Source organism: Malaya genurostris, chromosome 3, assembly GCF_030247185.1.
Source record: "Malaya genurostris strain Urasoe2022 chromosome 3, Malgen_1.1, whole genome shotgun sequence".
Classification (NCBI taxonomy): Eukaryota; Metazoa; Arthropoda; class Insecta; order Diptera; family Culicidae; genus Malaya; species Malaya genurostris.
Genome location: NC_080572.1, coordinates 244,868,222 through 244,890,149, shown reverse-complemented (window position 1 = coordinate 244,890,149; position 21,928 = coordinate 244,868,222). Strand labels below are relative to the sequence as shown.

At 35.9% G+C, this 21,928-nt stretch overlaps 1 protein-coding gene across 1 annotated transcript in view; it reads right to left on the bottom strand.

Annotated features, from left to right (window-relative positions):
* LOC131436765 (retinal homeobox protein Rax) overlaps positions 1-21,928 on the bottom strand; it is a 43,376-nt gene that overhangs the window by 2,832 nt on the left and 18,616 nt on the right. The window lies entirely within an intron of this gene.

The window sequence follows — 21,928 nt, the reverse complement described above, 5'->3', positions numbered from 1 at the left end:
AGCAAACGAGCTTAAAGTGATATTCGTGAGATTGAATTAAGAGCTAAAATAGCTAAATAGAATATCTAAAATTATCACCCGCATGAGCAGAGTAATATCTAATTGAGGTATTTCCAATACCAATTTTCAATCGTCATTGAGATGTAGAATTCAGTGGCTAAACTTGAAATGTATTTGAATTATCTTTGAGGAAAACGATTGACGGTTTCGAAAAATATATTTCTTTTTTTTTAAGTATACCGGATGAACAGCACAATAAAACAAAACGACGAATAACTATTTTGATAAATTTGTACATTTTATAATCCAACAATTTGATGAACATCACACAAAATACAATTTTCTTTTGCATATTCATAAAAAAAATTTCTAAAACTTCGCTGGAAGTTATCAATGTTTTATAAATACTTTGGTCTTATACCTACATTATCTGGAAAAAAACGGAATAATGGCAAAAAAAGCTATAATACCAAACTGAAGCAATATTTTGCAATTTCAATAATAAAATAAAGCCTGAACAAGCAATGATAGAAAAATGAGCTAATATGTAATATAAGTTTACTATCGCTTTATATTCGGGTAGATGCTTCGCGTGACGCTTGCACTCTGACAGCAACCCAACGATCAATTTGTATTTACTTGAGAATACGCAAAATTTTACTTCGGAATCAGTTTGCAGGAAGCCGAAAGATTACTATGGGAAAAAATAATAGAAAAATTTTGATAGCTATCAAACATAGACAGTAAACCTAAAACAGTTAAGTTGCCATTACATGTATTTTTGGTACCCCGTTAATAAGAATTTATTTAGAATATAAAAAATATGCTTTTGTGATCTAATTTACTGTTTATCACCCGATCAGATGGGCACAAGTGAATTATAACAACTGGAGTAATTTATTTCAGAAATATTTTGCAACAAATTTAGAAATATTTTTGGCTGTTAAGCTGTTAAAATAACAAAAATCATAACAAAAAAGACTCTAGCGGGAACAAAATCGTAACAGATTCTGAAATGTTAGTATCACAATTATTATTGAATTTGATATAACTACAGAAGTTCGAAAGCAGAAATTTATAACAAATTAATAAATTTGTAATAAATTAGACAGCAAATTTAACACAGAAAAACTATATCACAGCCAACTTTTAGCATCATTTCAACCCAAAATAATTTTTTTTAATTTAATGAATAATTTATTTAGTAATCTGTTTTCTTGTTTTAGTTTATTGAAATTCTGATCATTATATTTCGATATAAAGCAACAGAGAAACTCTTTTTTTTTCAATTATAGAACGTTAACATAAGTTTTGCAAACGAAAATAAAACATCATAACTGATTTTGTTATAATTATGTTATCATAAGTTTTAACTTTCAACTGTTCTCATTTGTTAAATATTTCAAAATAACACAAATTGTTATACATATCAACTGTCGATATACTTGTGTTATGATTTTGTTATGTGCACCTATAAGCATCAAAACGATATCAAGCATTAGCTTTATATACCCATAGAGAATATCTCTTATAGACTCGTATGTGCTTGTACTGTACTGTAAAACTATTATAAAACCACAAAAGGTAAAATATTCATTATTGTTAACAAAACTAAAATATAGAGATACAAAAAATAAAAACTGCTGACGGGGATTACTCTAAACATTTTTTTTTTGGGGCAGGCCCCCAACACTTAGATCCTGTCACTTAGACTGATATTTGACATGAGATGGGTCTCATATCGGGATACCTTCCCTTATCATTCATTTTTAAAGTGCTGCTTTTCCTATTTGAACCAAACATTCTCGTAAGCAGTGCCGACCAGTCGAAATATTTTCGATTTGAAATGAGCTATTATGGGAAAAGATCTGGCTGGATAAACAAAATAAATAACAATATGATTTCAAAATTTCCCTTTTTTAATTCGGTGAAACTATAAAACTGTTTGATTAAATTGTTTTTTTCTAAAGTATCCATGCAACCAGAAATGAGCTTCGTCGCTGAACACAATTTATCATTAAAAAAGTAAATCTTCCTTCAACTTTGCATGCGCTCATTCATGATTAAATTATAGATTAAACGATGATTCATTATTAAATTATAGACCAAACTGAACAAATTTGACAATGACACAAGACACGATTCACACGTGATCTGTCAAAAACCGTGTTGCCAAAATGATACCACAAAAAAAAATCACTCTTTATTAAAGACATATTAAGGAGTGTATCGAAAATAAACTACCCACATACATTTGTGTTGTACGCATGTATTTGTGATGTTTCTTTTATGCTCAGATCACAGCATGCTGTGCGTTTGGCTGTCAGCTTTCATTTGTTTACTTGTTTTGCGGTTGATATTCTGCGTTTTCAAAATGTCGCGTATTGAAAAGGTAGTGAAAATTAAGGTTTTGGACACATGCCTAAGTGAGACGGGTATTACTATGCGAAAATTGGCGAAGGGGTTTGGAATTCATCATGCCAGCGTTAAAAGCATCATTAATAAGTTTAGGAAACACTATTCTTTAGATGAACTACCAGGAAGAGGGAGAAAACCCGGTTCTTTCAACTCGAAAATGGAAAGGGGTATCTCTAATAATGAAGAACAAATCAATGTCAATACGTGATTTGGCCAAAAAAGCAGGAACGACTGTCGGAATGATGCAGGGTATCAAGAGACGGAATCACCTGAAGACCTACAATCTCGAAACAAAGTGTAGAACAGAAGAAGCGAGCAGCAACAAGGGTCCGGAAATTGTATTTGCGTCTTTTGCAGTGTCCGAATGCATGCGTTTTGATGGACGATGAGGCTTATGTAAAGGAGGACTCAAAAACCCTTCCAGACCCACAATACTTTACTGTCGTCGTTGGGGAGGATGCGAGCAATGCGGACAGGTCGATTCAAGTGGAGAAATTCGGTCGAAAAGTACTGGTATAGCAAGCAATATGTTCCTGTGGTTTGAAGTCATCCTTTTTTACACTACCGGAACCAGTGCGGTAAAATTTCATTTTCAATCGAATAATATAAGATGAAAATGAAATTTATGGCCATTGACCTTCAGCATATCCCTTCTAATTCATTTGACTTTTGCTGCCATTTTCAAGTGAAGCTCCCAGAATTCATCGTCAGTTGAATAATCGTACCTAGCCATTTGAAGTTTTGCTTGCTCAGTTTCAAGTGCCAAGTAGTCTAGCTGCTTCATTGTCTTCGCTCTTGGTAGTAAGCAATTTCGAACGAATAGAATTATAAATGAAGTAAAGTGTTAAAAATAAAAAATTTAGGGAGGAAACAATTAATTTATGTGTATTCTGTGATTGATATTTCAGCTATCTGATTAGGCTTTCATCTATTATCTTGAACCAATTCGAATGTTTACATGAACCTCATTTGAAGGCCGCTCTCACACTATTGAAAGAGATATTTTGTTACTTCAAGAGATCAACTGACGGTGGTTAAACTGAGGCTCGATTGAAGAGAAACGAGTGATGAACTGAATGCTGCTCGTTCGGGCCGTCAGAAAACTTTGTGTGTGTCAGCGAGTGAAGTTTACTGCAGTGTAGAGATCGTCAATGTGTTCCACATTCAGTTTCAATTGAATTGAAAGAAATTTTACTGCACTGACCGGAACTATAAATGCGAAAATCTATCGAAATGAGTGACTCGAGAAGAGATTGCTGCCTCTATATAAGAAGCATAGTACACCTCCACTGTTTTGGCTGGATTTAGCGTAGGCTCACTATGCCAAAACCACTCTCAATTGGCTTGCGGAAAAGGGTATAAATTTCGTTGAGAAAAATATCAATCTACCAAATTGCCCTCAGCTTCGACCCATCGAACGTTACTGGGCAATCGTGAAAAGGGTCTTCTAGAAGACTGGTAAGGCAGCTGGGAACATGCAGGAGTTCAAAAAAATTTGGGCTCCAGCGTCCAAAAAATGCGATGCCACACTTGTCCGGAACTTGATGAAGAGCGTTCGATTAAAAGTTCGAAAATTCGTGAAGGAATAACTTTAATTTCATTCGGCTTTCATTATGCTCAAGTTTAACCTCGTACAATAAACAATCAGTTTTTAGTTTGAATAAAATATCGTTTTTTTATCATAATTCGAAGAAAAATTTGTAAATAACTTAATGCATGCAAAACGTTGCGATAAGGTAGTTTGAAATATTGAAAATGTTTAATTGAGTCAGTCGTACTGGTCGTACTCTAGTCGGCAAGTGAAATATAATTAAGTGCACTCCTACTTGGTGGCATGTGAATGTACATGTACAGACTATGAATGTTTTCTATGCGGAAACGCGGAGAGGTAAAATCTATTTATTTTTCAATAGATTATGAGGGCATCTAACTAGTAAGTGAAAAGTTAGTCAATTCAACCCAAACTTTTGTGGAATGCACGTTTATCTAAAATTGAGTTGGGATGGGTATAGCGTGATGGATACGTCGATGCCTTTCACGCAGTCCGCCTGGGTTCGATTCCCAACCCCGCACATAGGGTCAGAAAGTTTTTCTGTTCCGAAGAGGTGAATGACATTAATGTTAAAGCCTCTATAATAGAAACAAAAAAAAAATTTGAGTAATAACGATTGTACGCACTTTTTATTAGGTAAAATTTAGTTACTTCAAACCTTGGGTAGCAACAAGTAATCGTGTAGACATGTGCTTTCTACCGACTACACTGGGATCTCTTTTTACGCGGGTTTTTATGCGGTTTCTTTTTACGCGGTTTTTTTTACGCGGATTTCCCAAGTTACGCGGTTTTTTTTGCGCGGTTTTGTTTTATGCGATACGTATCCCCCGCGTAAATAGAGACCTCAGTGTACTTAGTGTTTGCATCAAAAATACTCACTTCCTACAACTGTGAAGAGCTGTCAAAAATAGAGTCAAAACCACTTCCACTTAGGACTTGTTGAAATTGGCATGTTTCTCAATTGCTGCAGAATGGTTATTTTTCTTGCATATGTTCGACAAATGATTTTACGTGTTTATTTGTTTACTTGGAGCAGGCAAAAGCTCGGTGGAGTTAGTTTCTGTCAAACTTGCTTTCCAACAGGCATAAAACCTCCTCATCTTTAGCATCAACAGATTACAATCATCCAAATGATACATTTCACTTAAACATAGCATTTCTAAACTAACTAAAAGTAAAACTAATTAGATAGTAACCCTAGGAACAATTTCTTGATTACGTTTCGTGATAGATTAAAGTCGAATGAATTGGAACAGTGGTTGAATATTCGGCACATGCTGGCAAAAGGCTCGTTATACCAGTTAGTTAGGCATAGGGGGTCCTAAGAAAAGAATAGTATCTAAGATTACGGCGATGGATATCTATTTGTAAAAGCTGTAAGAGCTCGGAGCAGTCTATTCTTGATTGGAGGAGATCAGCCACAAAAGTAGCCTTGCTGACGTCGCGACGGACAGATAACAAATCGAGGTCAATCAGTTTGCATCTGGCATGGTAACTTGGGAGGTTCCAAGGGTTTCTCCAAGGAAGCCGACGCAGAGCAAATCGAACAAATTTCCGTTGAATTGCTTCAATGCGTTGGATATCGTTTTGGTAGTACGGTGACCAGACAACCGAGGCGTATTCGAGCGTAGGGCGAACTAAGACACAATATAATGCTTTCAAGCAATGTACATCATCGAATTCTTTAGTAACGCGGAAAATGAATCCCAGCAGCTTGGAGGCTTTGGAGATAGTAAACTCAATGTGTTCCTTGAAATTCAACTTAGAGTCCAGGAGGACACCAAGGTCCTTCACAGACGATGTACGTTCCAGAACAATTTGTGAAATATTATAGTCGAAACTGACTATAGACTGTTTGCGACTAAAAGAGATGACGTAGCATTTGGAGGCGTTCAAAACCATTCTGTTGATATTACACCTGTTAGTCAAATTATTCAACCAAAAAAATATAAACGGTCCAAGGTGACTTCCTTGAGGAACTCCAGAGGTAACGGCGAATGGTAAGGTTGTACAGTCTCCTACTTTCACTATCATTTCGCGACCGGTAAGATATGAGTGAAGCCAATTCAGAAATGACCCGTTAAATCCTAGTCTATTTAACTTTGAAATTGTTATTTGATGATTAATCTTGTGTTTTTGTAATAAATGTGGAAATCATTCGTAATACTGCTTGTTGAATCAACTCAAAAATCTGAAATGATTATGTTCCAAATCGGTTCATTTCAACTGTGTGTACAATATGTTCATTAAAGTAGCTTCACATCCGGTTTTCTAATAACAAAAATTACTTGGAAAAATTACTTTTCCAATCGCACAGTCGTTGCTAGAAGGGATAATAAACAAGTAAGCAATTTCAGCTATTCTCAGTACTCAAGGTCCTAACTATGATTTCTAATTGTACCGTTCAACCTTCGAATATTTCAACAAATCACATCACCGTCAGGTATCGCTATGGGAACGAAAGCACAATTCATCATCTTCTAAGCTAACGTTTCGCCACAGTCTCCCATCAAACGTTCGGCAAATCCCGAAATATGGGAAACAAATTGGCTTCTTTTCACAGCCTAACAGCTCTGCCATTCCGGAAGCAATCATTTGATTCGATTTGAATGAAAGACCCATCAGCAACTTAACCCTCATCTGTCCAACAGTCGTCACCAACAGCCCTACAGTGAGATGTGGTGCACGTACACTCCGTTCTCCAGGTATGCGTGTTGAAGGGAGACAGCAACAAAATCAATCAAATTCTTCCAACAGTAGAAAGTCTAAATTGATTTCCTGACTCGAAGAAGCCAATTTACATCTTCTACTGCGGTGACGGATGTCACCTCGTCTCGCGTTCGGCTGCTGTGTTACCACCGATGTATTGGCTTGCAAAATTTTCCGTCACCCGCACTCAACCAGGTAGGTACATACAGACAAAGTGTTTCGATTGGTACAACCACTTTGGAGCCTTATTTTCCCTTTTGGGTCCCATCTCAGTCCCGTTGGTTTCTCGAACATGATCGGACCAATAAATCCAGCATAATGAAATGAAACAGAAGCGTAGATGTAGATTTCATTAGAGTAGAACCGATTTACGAATTTCCGATTGCGTCTCATTGTTATTGAGGACAATTGAATCAATTTAGAGCCTTCGTTTATCCACCCATGTTCAGTCGGCCGTACGGCTGAGCGACGAGGAAAAGAGACTAACTAACTAACGCTACAACCGGACCCGTCGCTTTGTGGGATGTTGTTTACATTGTGTTATACTCCGGGATTGAGGATCTGCAGACATTCACACGCATCTGAAACGCATTTCAATATGTGTGCCAATCAACCTAGATTTGAATAATTTTCCATCCATAACACCGACATTGAATGTATATCGGCGAGAAAGGGGGAGATTTGAATCGATTGTAAAGTCCCACCGAACGGCCGATGTGTTACTCGAAATAATCGCAATTTAATTGCATAATTGGATGCGGGGAGCTTATACAATTGACGCCTAATGAATCAAATTCCTCTGGTGGGTTGGATGGGAAATTCGCACTTTTTCAGGACCAGGTTCTCCACCGAGCTGGTTGTGTATGAAACCTGAACCGAACGTGCTTTTCTAACCGCGTGATTAGGGGAGCTTCTGAATTTGTGTGAAACCTCTTTTTCCCCGGCCAGGAAGCGTGCATAATCGGCTATCAACACGGCGAAGCAATGCATCCAATTAATCTTAACCCGTGTGCTAATTAACGACAAAAATTTATGTAAATCGCCGTCAGACCAAAATGAACTCGGTAACCGACAAAAATAGTCCCATTGTAATTCAAATTACTAGCCACCGTGTGTGTATGCGCACATGGGATTCAGGTAACCCTCCCCAGGCTGCCCGGTAACGAATCCAGTTTCTCACATTACACAACTGTCAGCGAAGGAACGGAAGCAACACAAGCTCACGTAAGTGTGAGAAAGACAGCAACATTGTGAAAAATGTTTATTATAAGTATATTAGAAGCGATTAATTTCATATTACAATTAAAATTAATACAATGTACATGCGTTCATTGCCCATTATCGCTTTCGCCCTTTCATCCAGAGTCCCCTCGTTGCATGTCTGTTCTGTCATTTCTCGTACAACTTCATCAAGCTTGACTCAATATCCTTGGCCAGACCTTTCGGGACCGGCTCACGCAAACATACACGCGCACGCCCTTGCTTTCAACGGCGAGGGGTTGACAATATTTGAATTTCGAATTTTATAATTTTCCCGCACCAGACTCCGGCACCGTCCGTTCGTCCGTCGAAGTATTCTGGTTCGCGGCGCAGCATTCGAAGAGAGATTAGCCGATGTTTATTGCATGTAAAACCTCTCCGATTTCGGTTCTCATCGGTTCCGCACAATAATGACGCAATCATTCCGCCGTTAGGGGAAGCTCGTCGGTGTATGATCGGCGGTGTATTGCGGATTTACGTCGGATTTTACGGTTCGGTAACGTTACGACGGAGCAAAACCAAAATGAGCACATGTAGAATTGTTTGCCCGATCAACTAGTAACAAGAGATTTATAGCAGAAAGTAATTATTAAAATTTAAAAAAATCAGATCGTAGTATAGTAATTTGAGCCATATTATTTTGATTCGTCTTCTACTCATCAGTGCATTAGAAGTTTATGTTGAATTTCTAAGCCGCACTAGCACTACTAAACGGATGTAAAGTCTATGCTATTTGCAAAATACTTGAAGAGCAATGTTTGATCTGACATATTCTGGTTTGAGTTTACTGGCCATAGAGTTTATAGATTCCTAACAGAAACTTTTAGTTGATTTTTTTTAACCTCTAAATGACCAGTATTTTAATAGATCATATTTTTGTTTTTCAAATCTATTTGGAAAATTAAAAGAAATGCAATGAATAATCCAAGCTTACTCCCAGCGCTTTGTTCAAAGGACCCCTTTTCCACAAACCGATCTTGAAGTAATTATGTATGGATTGTGATTATCCTTCGTTCACGCAATTTTGGAAGTTTCACAAATAATATTTAGATTAATCGATGGATTGGAAAAATCGTTCAGGGAGTGAGCCGAAGAATAAAAAATTTCCCACATAGTACGAAAAAAGAGTTTTCACAAACAAAATAAAAAATTGACCTATTTAGTGCTGTTTTTATTAATCAAAAACATAAATCATTTTTGACGTGAATACTTCATACTTTACTATGGGGTGTCTTTTCATAACTCACTATGTACAAGAATGGGTAGAATTTGATCGTGAATATCTCTTGTTGTATTCAACGTAGCTACATGAATTTATCTCCTTACCATTGGCAATATGTTGAGCAATTTATGACAAATTTTCACGTGAATGATATAAGTTATTTGAATAACTGGAAACTGAAATTTTTTAAAATTTTCTGTATGAACGTGCATTAAGGTGAAATTCAGTGCCAAAATAAGGCACGCAAAATTTCAACCTCATGAATTGAACGAATCATTGCACAAAGCGTACCGTGCAAAACCGACACAAGGAAATATTAAGAATATTTTCAGTGTCATAATTCCAGGCGCGTTGGGAGGAGAAGGGTAAGGGGTTGAAGTTCTTTTAATTGGCTAATATGAGGGAGAAACAGGCCAAGTTTCACAAAATGAATGTAATGCCAAGACTTTGCTTGACTTGAGGGAGACACATTTGTGCATGTTGTTCAAGACGGTCAAATTAATCATTCAAATAATTGTATTTCGTTGGCAATAAACTTTTCAATGAAAATGTAGAAATTTTTTCGCACATATTTAATGTATAATATACAATTTTCTATACACTTTTTTTGTAGAATTTAATTATTATTTTTCATTTCTTTCGAAAAGATTAAACAACTATCGTTCTTCAACAAAGAACTGTTGTTCATTCATTCTTCCAGGAGAATGTATTTCTTGTTTAATATTTTTTTATAGAACAGAATATAAAGCAGTAGATGTGAATATTAATCGATTTATTTTATTGGTATTAACATATGGTTTATCAGCAATATTATTAATTATTAGCCCAATTTAATTAGGAACATTAAATTAGATATCGATAATAATGAATATAGTTTCATCTTCCATAATTTCCCGCAAGAGCGAATAATAAAGCTACAACTCCAATTCAGTTTGATAAAGCAGTTAATACACCATTATAACATTTTGCATTTTGAAAATAAATAAATTCTAATTAGATGCACATAAATGGAGCGTCGCCGTTCACGCAAATTTTTCGTGCAAGAACATTTGATATTGTGTAGAAAATTCCATGACATGAAACTAATTGGAATAAAATAAAATGAATACTCACACAAATTTATATTTAAGAACATGTGAAGTTGTGTGATTTGAAAATTACACGGCTTGAAATCGAGAAAAATAAATAACAAAAGACCGTTAGCAACATCGCGACTTGAACCGAGAAACACTAGATCACAGAGCACGTCAGTTAATTTACTGTGCCACAGAAGCACACATCTGCATGATGAATACTTGATACATATAAATCCATACAGCAGCAATTCGTAGCCTAATGCAAATTACACTCGGATCCTTTAAAATGTACGAGTGAAACATTGAGTCATTTGACATATTAAATAGTTGTAATCGTTTGTAAAATTATGTCACCTGTAAAATTCATATTTTTTCTCTGTGTATTTATTCCTACAAACAAACCTGCTCTCTACAGCAACTTTCACAAGCTTAGATTACGCTTAGCTATGGAATTTGTTTTCACTGATGTTATAAAATTGGCGTTAGATTGCACTTTTCTGCGAGATAAATTTAAGAAAACAGCAGTTCCATAAGAAACTGATATACGATTTCTCAGAATTTCGTGATATTTGGAAGAATCGTTTTCCAGCGATAAATATTTATTTCATCATTAGGGTGACCATTTCCACGTTAGGGTGGATCAAAAAATCGTTTTTTTTTAGATTTTCTTAAAAACACATTTATTTCAAATCATAACTTTTGAACCACTCGACCGATACCGTTAATTTTTGGATACGTTGTCATTAAATGTCTATAGTTTACAGGGAAAATATGCGAATATTGTAAAGTTGAAGTTTTATGTTCGAAAAAGTTAATTGTATAACTTTTTAACGGTTTTTTATGATTTGCGACCAAGTCATTTTATATTTTTTTCTGGAAACTGAAACATTTTTACATAGCTTATCCAAAAAGGGTCAATTTAAGTTAATTTGTTTTTGAGCTATGATTTCCGGTTTTCGTAATTTCCGTGTTTTTTCGATTTTATTTGAAAAAACGTATTTGGTAAATTTATAACTTTTGAACCATTCGACCGATTCCGCTCCTTTGTCAAGATATGTCTGCTGAAAAGGAGTCGGCTTAACTGTAACTATGTCATATTCACATGTTTCTCTCAAAAACTGCAGACGTTTATTGTTAAAATATCTACAAATTAGTGAAATCGGTCAAGTGTTTCAAAAATTATGATTTCTAATAAATGTCTTTTTTGATGAAAATCCAAAAAATTGATTTTTTGATCCACCTTAACGTGGAAATAGTGACAAAATAAAAAAAATACGGATCTAATATGGAGATGGAGAACGATTCTTTAAAATATTACGAATCTCGGGGAGATCCTATATCAGTTTCTCATATTGTTCCATGACAGTAAAATAATTGCTTGAAATAACTTGTACGCTCAAGGGAAGCTTCTCCAGTAAACGGAGTTTTTCGGTTCTTTGTTTCAAGCATGAAATCGAAAAAAAAACAAACTGATGTATGCGTTATCTAAAAACCAACTTGGTCGATTTAGAACAAAATTTTTATTGCATTAAAAATTTTGTTTTTGAATTTTTTTTACCAAGTTGAACAATAGATATTTATTCTAACAAAAAAAAGTGTTTTCTACAGCAACTTTCACAAGCTTAGAATACACTTAGCTACGGAATTTGTTTTTACTGATATCATAAAATTGGCGTTAGGTCTTTTTGTTTTTTAGTTAAATTTTTTTTTAAATTGCAAGGTTTAGAAGTTTTTGTGTTTTTTTTTTTGTTATTTCAAGAAGTTTTTGGTAAATCTATAACTTTTGAACTATTGGACCGATTCAGCTAATTTGTGAATATTTTACCAAGAAATGTCTGCTAAAAGTCCGGCTCGACTCTAACTTTGTCACATTCATATATTGTTCCCAAAAACTGCAAACATTTCTTGACAAAACATCCACTACTTACCAGATTCGGTCAAGCGGTTCAAAAGTTATAATTAAAAAAAATGTTTTTTAAGAAAATCGAAAAAGTTGATTATTTGATCCACCCAAATATGTTCCATGTCAGTAGAATAATTGCTTGAAATAACTTGAACGCTTGAGGGGAGCTTCTCCTTTAAACGGAGTTTCTCGTTCCTTTACTTCAAGTGTGGAATTGAAAAAAAAACAAACTGATTTATACGTTATCTAAAAACCAACTTGGTCGATTTAGAACAAAATTTTTATTGGATTGAAGCGTATTAAATTTTGAATCTATAGCCGTTGAGAAAATTATTAAACCGAAAGATTATTCCACTTATTTTATATAAATTTGACCAAAACAATTAAAAAATTTGCAAACTTTGTTGTAGTTTTTGTTAAAATCATTAAGAAAAAGCAAAAGCGGTGTTCTACAGAAAACTCAAGAACAAACCAATAACATATAATATTGTTTGTTTCAGAATCAACACTTGAGGCTCTACAATGCACATCGTTTTCCTATGCGAAAATAACATGTCCTACTTCGAGCCACCAGGAACGACTGGATAATTTTACATAAAATTTACACTGTTTCAGTATCTAGAAGAAGAATAATAACTACATTACAAAAATTGTGTATCAGAAAATGCAGTTCTTTTTCAATCCACGTTCGAAAGGAAGAAAAGAAAAACCACGTTTATAGGAGAATCGCCCCTTGAAACAATCAACTCATGCATTATCATTACCATTGATAAGCTACTAATACACAAAATTCAACTAGAATGTTATTTTGATCATCCATTCTGTTATTTGGAAAATAAAATTGGTACCAAATCTAATCCATTCAAATTCAGAAAAAATGGTATAAGAGTAAAAGTGTTCCTTCTTGCGTGGTCTTCGGTCAAAGGAATGCATGTTCAAGCAAAATGTTGGTTATTTACGAATACCAAAAGGCCACATGTGATTACTGCTAGCGACATGCTCAGTGAAGCCTGGCGAACGACCTGTCAAAAATACGTCTATAACTAAAGACAATGAAAGTTCTTTTAAACACCTGTTACTTTTGAAAACGAAATCATCCATAATAACACAATTTCTTATCAACTAAACCGTTAAATTCAGCTACAATTTAAAAAAAAATAGCACCACTCTCAATGAATTCAATTATGACTCCACCACATCTATTTAATCAAATATAGATGTGAATTCAGTAACATAGATTTCCAAAATTGTTTAACACTGAAGTCTTTCTTTATGCGGAGAATACGTACCGCATAAAAAAACCGCATAAATTTTGAAATCTTCATATATAACTGCATATCTTCGGAGATCAGCAAAACTTCGGAAAACCACATGAAAAAACCGCATAGCTTCGGAAATCCCCACAAAATTTCATTACTTTGGAAATCCGCTTAAAAAAGAACTTCGGAAACCGCATAACTTCGTGAGTCCACATAAAAAAAACGCTTAGCTTCGGAAATCGGCATAAATAGCCACATAAAAAGACATCATTGTAGTCAGATTGTTGCACTTGTCATTCAGTCAATATTGAATGAAAGGAAAGTAAAGCTTTAAAGATGATTATAAAAGTTTTGGAATTATGTTGATACTTCAATCTAAGGTTTTAAAGTGTGTAAGTGCGATGAAGTTTTAAATCTGTGTTGAAAATTCAGTCCAACATCAACGATCCATTTTGCCTGATATTGGCAAATTCAGGATCACAGATTTGGAAATTTAGCACAATTGAGATTTCATAGTTTCTTTTGTTGAGTATCATAGTATAATGTTTTATAAAGTAAATATCCGTTTAATTTAATTGATTGTCAATTTATTTGACATATTCGTATTTCGTCTACTACTTATAGGCTTTTACAGGGCCTGGATCAGAATGTTTTCTGTTCAGAAGTACAATAATATAATTAAAGGGAAGGATTCAGATGATATATTTGATATGTTTGCTTTCCGGTATAATGTTAATAAAAATACAATATAAAATAATTTCAGGATCCAGATTGAGATTCAGCATCTTAACTTCATGCTTGAAAAAAAAACCCAGCGAATCCACTAAATCAAACTGTATCGTTTTTCAGACTTGTGTTAAGGTTTAGATTTGTAAAATTCTTAACTTATTTCCAAATTGAAACTTGAAGACTTGAGCATTCGCCTGACGCGACCGCCTTCAGATCGGTTCTCTTCAAAATGAGCGAAACCGGAAGAAGAACTCCTCGTAATCGTCGTCGAACAAAATTGCATTCAATTACGCCATTCAACACCCATTGCCCTTGCCATTGCGCACAGCGAGCGGAGTGCTTCCGAGAGCGACAATTAGTGTGCTAATTAAATCATGCTTTTAGGCGCGTCCGTACAGTGATCCTGGCCGGGACAGTCTTACAATACATCGACCGCAAGTGAAGTGAAGAAAAAAAATACCCGGGAAGCGTCAGAATCAGCTAAAGCAGTGGTATTAATTGCAATTATGGGCAATTAAAGTTAGATTTTCTATTCGTGCTCGGAGCCAACAGGCCCATTACCAGGCATCGTCGTCGTCGTCGTCATCATCATCATTGTCGTAGTCCTCGTCCTTGTGAAAACCCTACGATGGGAAGTGACAATACAATCAGTGTGCTTGGCTGTGAGTCCTAACCGGGGCCCGGGGGTGGAAAATGACGTAAATTTACTTGGCTAATTTTCTCATTTCGGATTTCCTGCATTCACTCTCTCGTAAGGGAAATTTCCAAATGCATTACGAACGCGTGTGTGTGCTTTCAGATTGATACATCACGACATGTGTACCATTTTTTAGACGATCCTGTCAGCTGCGTTTTTGATTTCTACCCTCTAACTGCCAGGCCCAGGCCGACAGTTAGTGGAGAGTCCTCTTCAGCCGCGAACAATAGATAATCGCCTGTTTTTGTTAGGCTCGTAAAAAGCGAACGCAATCCTCACCCCCTTTTTCCACTTTAATTGAATGTAACAAAATATCGCTTTTGTAGTAGCGCGTATCAAACAGCGGCGACGAGCGGCAAAAAAAAATAAAAAAATTGACGCGGGGAAACGATTCAAAAATCAAACGATGTCAATTAGATCGGATTTAATGAGCTTAAAATGTTTCTTTCGCTTCTTCACAAGCCGTGCGGTGGAAAGCGAACGGCCACACGCGACCTGACCGTTGCATTTTGTCGACAGGAAGGTATCTAACGTGTTAAGCTCGAGCGAAAAGATAGTGAATCCCTATGCTATGGATGCGTTACCTACGTATTCCGATGTCGCATCCCGTAGGATCTGATTACGGGTGTTCAGATGCTGGCACTCATTTCAACTAAGCAGGATGAAGAAGTCGAGAGGTTTGATCGAAGGGGTGAGCAAGAGGTATGCAGATTTCGATAACGAAGATTACTCCAATTCAATTACCGAAGTAGATTATTTGAAAGATGTGTTAATATAATTGGAGAAGGATTTTCATCAGGCTGAATGCACTTGTAGTTGTCATAGTATCAAAGTAGATGTTACCGGAAACGTGCATTTTTTTTTCAAATATGTAAGAAGCTCTCGCCATGTTTGATTTTAACGGAGAAGCTTACGTTTTATTAAATCACAAAATGTTTTCAATGGACGACAATGAATAGTTTTGCCTTTCTCATATAGAAAGGTTATGCAATCACTGTGAAAACCGACTTTTGAACCGAGGCCCGGAGGGCCGAGTGTCATATACCATTCGACTCAGTTCGTCGAGTACGCAAAATGTCTGTGTGTGTATGTGTGTGTGTATGTGTGTGTGTGTGTGTGTGTATGTGCGTATGTGTGTATGTAACGTTTTTTTGCACTAACTTTTCTCGGAGATGGCTGAACCGATTTTCACAAACTTAGATTCAAATGAAAGGTCTTGTGGTCCCATACAAAATTCCTGAATATTATTTGGATCCGACTTCCGGTTCCGGAATTATGGGGTAAAATGTGCAAAAAATTGTGAAAATAAGTGCACTAACTTTTCTCAGAGATGGCTGAACCGATTTTCACAAACCTAGATTCAAATGAAAGGTCTTGAGGTCCCATACAAAATTCCTGAATATTATTTCGATCCGACTTCCGGTTCGAGAGTTATGGGGTAAAATGTGCAAAAAAAAAGAAAATATGTGTTTTAACTTTTCTCATAGATGGCGCGACCGATTTTCACAAACTTAGGTTCAAATGAAAGGTCCTGTGGTCCCATGCGTTATTCCTGAATTTCATGCGGATCCGACTTCCGGATCCGGAAATATAGGGTAAAGTGTGTTAAAAATTGTACACCATCACTGAAAATCTTAATCATCACTGAAAACCTTAAAAAATTTTCTAAATCGACCTCAAATCTTCTCCAATTTGATGGTTTTTATCAGTAGACGGTCAAACAAACCGATTTCGGTTATTCTTTTAAGAATCGAAGAAATTTTTTTTTGTCTTTCTCATATAGAAAGGTTATGCAATCACTGTGAAAACCGACGTTTGAACCGAGGCCCGGAGGGCCGAGTGTCATATACCATTCGACTCAGTTCGTCGAGTACGCAAAATGTCTGTGTGTGTGTTTGTGTGTATGTGTATGTGCGTATGTGTGTATGTAACGTTTTTGCCCTAACTTTATGGGGTAAAATGTGCAAAAAAATGAAAATGAAACTTTTCTCATAGATGGCGCGACCGATTTTCACAAACTTAGATTTAAATGAAAGGTCCTGTGGTCCCATGCGTAATTCCTGAATTTCATCAGGATCCGACTTCCGGATCCGGAAATATAGGGTAAAGTGTGTTAAAAATTTTATACCATCACTGAAAAGAGCGAAAAACCGTAAAAAGTTTTCTAAATGGACCTCAAATCTTTTCCAATTGATAGTTTTTATCAGTAGACGGTCAAACAAATCTATTTCGATTATTCTTTTAAGAATCGAAGCAAAATAATTTTGAAGAATACCACAGTATTATATATGATATTTTGATTGATATGAGAAAGGCATCATTACACCACTAGGTGGATTAAAACAGGTTTTTATGGTTCATTATACTTTAATCGAACCTGTACCATTTTGTAATAAATTAGTCTTATTCTAGTAAATTTCCTTATTGATTCGATTCGTAATGATGAAAGATAAAAAAATAGTAAAATAGTCAGTATTGGGAAAAAATCAAAATTTCGAAAATCGCGACTGAAGTTTTTCAGAAGTGATTTTCGGACAAAAAAATTCATCAATCAGTAAACTCACTGCAGAAAAGTTCAATACTTTTTTTTTGCAAACGTGATTCTCACTGAAAACTGATTCTAAGGAGTGTATCGAAAAGAAGCTATCCACATATATTTGTGTTGTACGCATGTATTTGTGATGTTTCTTTTATGCTCAGATCACAGCATGCTGTGCGTTTGGCTGTCAGCTTTCATTTGTTTACTTCTTTGTGCAGTTGATATTGCGCATTTTCAAAATGTCGCGTATTGAAAAAGAAGTGAAAATTAAGGTTCTGGACACATGGCTAAGTGAGAATTGTATTACTATGCGAAAATTAGCGAAGCGGTTTGGAATTCATCATGCCAGTGTTGAAACCATCATTAATAAGTTTAGGGAACACTAGTCTTTGAATGAGCTACCAGGAAGAGACAGAAAACCCGGTGCTTCCAACTCGAAACTCTACCAGAAAGTGGTATCTCTAATCATGAAGAACAAATCAATGCCAATACGTGGTTTGGCCAAAAAAGCAGGAACGAGTGTCGGAACGATCCAGCGTATCAAAAGGTGAAATCACCTGAGAACCTACAAGAAGCAGAAAATCTCGAAAATCAATCTACCAAATTGCCCTTAGCTTCGACCCATCGAACGTAACTGGGCAATCGTGAAGAGGGTCTTCAAGAAGACTGGTAAGGCAGCTGGGAACATGCAGGCGTTCAAAAAAAATTTGGGCTCAAGCGTCCAAAAACGATGCAACACTTGTCTGGAACGTGATGAAGAGCGTTCGATCAAAAGTTTGAAAATTCGTGAAGGAATAACTTAAATTTCATCCGGTTTTCATTATGCTCAAGTTTAACCTCGTCAAAGGATCAATTTTTAGTTTGAATAAAATATCGTTTTTAATCATAATTTGAAAGAAAAATTTGTGCATAGCTTATTTTCGATACACTCCTTATATGGCAAAACAACAGTTGTGAAAAGTTCACTAGCGAACATTCTGCTCGATGATGTTTAAGAAAAAAGTTAAAAAAAAGCAGCAAATGCTGTAATTAATAATAGCTATAAAGATAGTAAAAACAATTACAGAGCATGTTACGCTGCTGATTAAAAAGGCGCAGCGTTTGAGTGGTTCAGTCATGGTGACAATGCTGCGCTCCTGTTACTTCTATGAATCAAATTCATGCTAAATAGCGTTTTATTGGGTTTAATCTAAATAGTGCAGTACAATCAGTCAGCTGGAATTAAAACAGCCTTCCGCCGCAAGAAACACCTATTTGAAATGTGGAAAAAAATATTGTGGTTCCTATTGACCACTCCACTTGAACGAATCCCTTCGGTGTCGAACTTAAAGGTGAATGAAATTCAGCATCGAAATATCATCGGAGACTTTACTCTCTTTCGAGGTTCTGAGTTTTGTGGATACTTATTTCATAAATGAGAATCTCGGAAGTGATTTTTTCAGTCACTGAGTTTCTTTAGAAAATCTCTTGAAATAACAGAGTGATACTGAAATGAACTTTTTCTGATCATGATCTTCCCAACACTGAAAATAGCAATCTAAAAACTCGAGATAAAAGCTTCCTACTGTGTTTTTAGATTAACGAAAATTGACACTGATGCGATCTAATTATTTGGATTTTTATTAATTCTTATGTCGTTTATTGATTAATTGACGATTTTGTTTTCAAAAACTCGTGCTTCACTCGAAACATTATCAATATTATCTATATAAATAAACTATTTTAAAAAATGTAAATCGTCTACACTGAAAATTCAGTCGTCTTTGACAGATACATACTTGTTGATGCTTTTAGTGAACAAACAAAAAGAAGATATTACCTTTTAATTCTATAATTGCCTTTACTTCACCAGACGATTTATTTCTCTATTCACTCTAATGCTTGATATTAAAATACTGTAAATTCCAGTACAAAAGACAGCGAAAGGGTTAAAACAACCAGAGCTAATAAAATTTTTCATTGACTCAAAACAGACAAAAATGACGAGAAATTAAAGTCACGCTCAGCTTCGCTTGCAAACTATGAGGACAAAGTCCGTGTCCAGTCAATGACATAAGCGGAACAGTAGCTTCAAAATTGTGTTCTTTCTGTCAGTCCTTTGCGGTTCTCAGTGAAAATCTGTTGGTATTCAACCGAAGCTTTGTGAATCGAAAATGACAGAAAAAGGTTTCACAATGACTTTTACCTGTTGGTGCTCGAATTTGTAGTAGTTTTGGTTTCCAAAGAGGTTCTGGGATGTAATTACTTCGTTTTTTCATATTTTAGTCACTCTTTATAGCCAAGCGTCACAGATTTTCAATACATAGATGAAAGAATAAGAATTGAAATTCTGTTGATGCTCCCTACAAGCGTTAGTTTAGTTTCGTCTTGTCATAGAGAAAAAAGAGTGACGTTTTCAATTATACTCTCTCATTTTTTCGATGACAAAAGAAAATGCTTCGTTTCTCTTCGTTTGTTCTGGTGTCAGTCATTTACGAATGAGACAGTAAAATATCGAAAATGAGGCTGTTGGAATCAGGCCCGTACCCAGGATTTCGTTTCGGGAGGGGCCCAAAGATAAAAAAAAAATGTTACTGAAGATTGCTGATGTACCTAGTTCTCGGTGTGCCTTTTAAGAGTGACAAACTTAAACTTTTCCACTGGAACTGTTATTGTATTACATTTCTTTAGGTTCACTGTCTTATTATTTTTGTAACACATGTCTGAGACCTTCTAAATAATTATATATCTGTTTTTGATTTCGGGAGAGGCCAGGGCCTCTCGGGTCCCCCGTCTGGGTACGTGACTGGTTGGAATGGTTTCATTCATTGAGAATGCGTGACAATTTTAAGCTCTGAAAACAACTCCTAGCAGAGATGCCAGTTAATTTTTTTACGTCTGCATACAAGAAATCCTGTGTTAAATTTCATAAGTATGACGAGAATAAACAAACAAGAAGTCCAACGCAATTTAAAGGTCTGATAATTAAACGATTGTATGTAAAAGTTTCAAAACCCAGTAAAAAGCCTGCGAAATTGAAGAGTCTGCTTACAAAAGAAATCGCAAATATCCATGCAAATCTGCAATCTGGCACCTATGATTCTGTCGCTCACTATCTCGCTATTCTACGGCAGGGATACCAGGTTAACAGATTTTGAAAATGATAACAGATTTTTGAAATCGATCAAATTTTAGCACCAAAAAGTACAGAACGGTTAAAAATAGTGAGACCTTTTTTTTTGCTCACCAAAATGATTCCGAATCAGCCATTATGGAAACTATTAGGAAAACGACCACAAATTTTGCACACACAGGTTTTTGGCTTGTTCACAGATTTTTGAATAATGACCTGGCATCCCTGTTCTGCGGCAATTCCGTCGCATTCTTTGCCCCACTGAAAACTACAATTTTACAAATCCAGCCATTTCAAATATCATCCCTTCCAATCCAATTTCAGTTCGACAATACACCTGATCTCGCAACAGAGGATTGAAGGGTGTTGCGAACAAAATATCAACTTGACTCATTTGCTTTGATCGTGAGCATTCTGCAATTTAAAGATAATTTTGTAACACCATACCGACCGTTTGATTTTGACACTTACTCTTCAGTTGTGAAAACGGCATTGATGCAAGAAGAGAAACGCGTCAAAAATTTTCTCGCGCATCACGAAAATTCAAGCTTCTCGCACATCAAGCTGGCAAAATTGTGGAATGGGCTAAATCAACTGTAATCAATGTAATAAAAGTGTTTGTCGACCGACATCAAGACTGGATTGGAGGTAAATCAAAAACCGGAGGTCACCAAAAATATCGAAAAAAGTGACCAGCAGTTTCAACTGAAACCCCAACATACTCGTCCAAGATGTAGAAATCAAGCAGGGAGTGTTGTCTAAACCGTGCATCGACAAATCGACCGTCCCACAACAAAAGGGCCTAACTACAACTGACAGTTTCTGTTTGTTTACTTTTCCTTTCACGATTTACCGAACTGATTTTATATTTGACGCTTTACTCTTCGCAAAATTTTCAAGGTAAAACTACAATCTTTCGATTTATATTGGAAACTTTAGAGAATAGGCCCTTTTGTCGTGGGACTATCGAAATGTTGTTTGTTCCTGCGATATGCAAGTTTGAAGCAAGTATTGTTTTAAATAACACTGTATTGTGGTCTTTTCCACTGTTACCTAGAAAACTTACTTACTCCGGATTATTTCCACGTGTTAGATTACTTTTGTTAGTCAATTTAAATTACAAACTGTATTAAACATAACCCAACCAACATTGCATCTAATTGCTGTGGCATTTCACTGTTCCATCAATCCCGTCGAACAAAGAAACATCTTACATGTCCTGCAACGGAAATCCCATCCACCCTTCAGCAGCAGCATCAACATCATCATCATCATCATCTTCACAAGATAAAACTCAATCGACTGGAAACAATATCCATCAAAGTTCATCTCCCCCCTCCTCCCGCTGTCTCCATTGCGAATGATGAAAGGCAGTAACTGAGCTAGGCGTATCCCTGGAGTTCCCGAGCGCAAAAAAGGATTCGCAAACAAAGCCGGACGTAATCTGTTTTT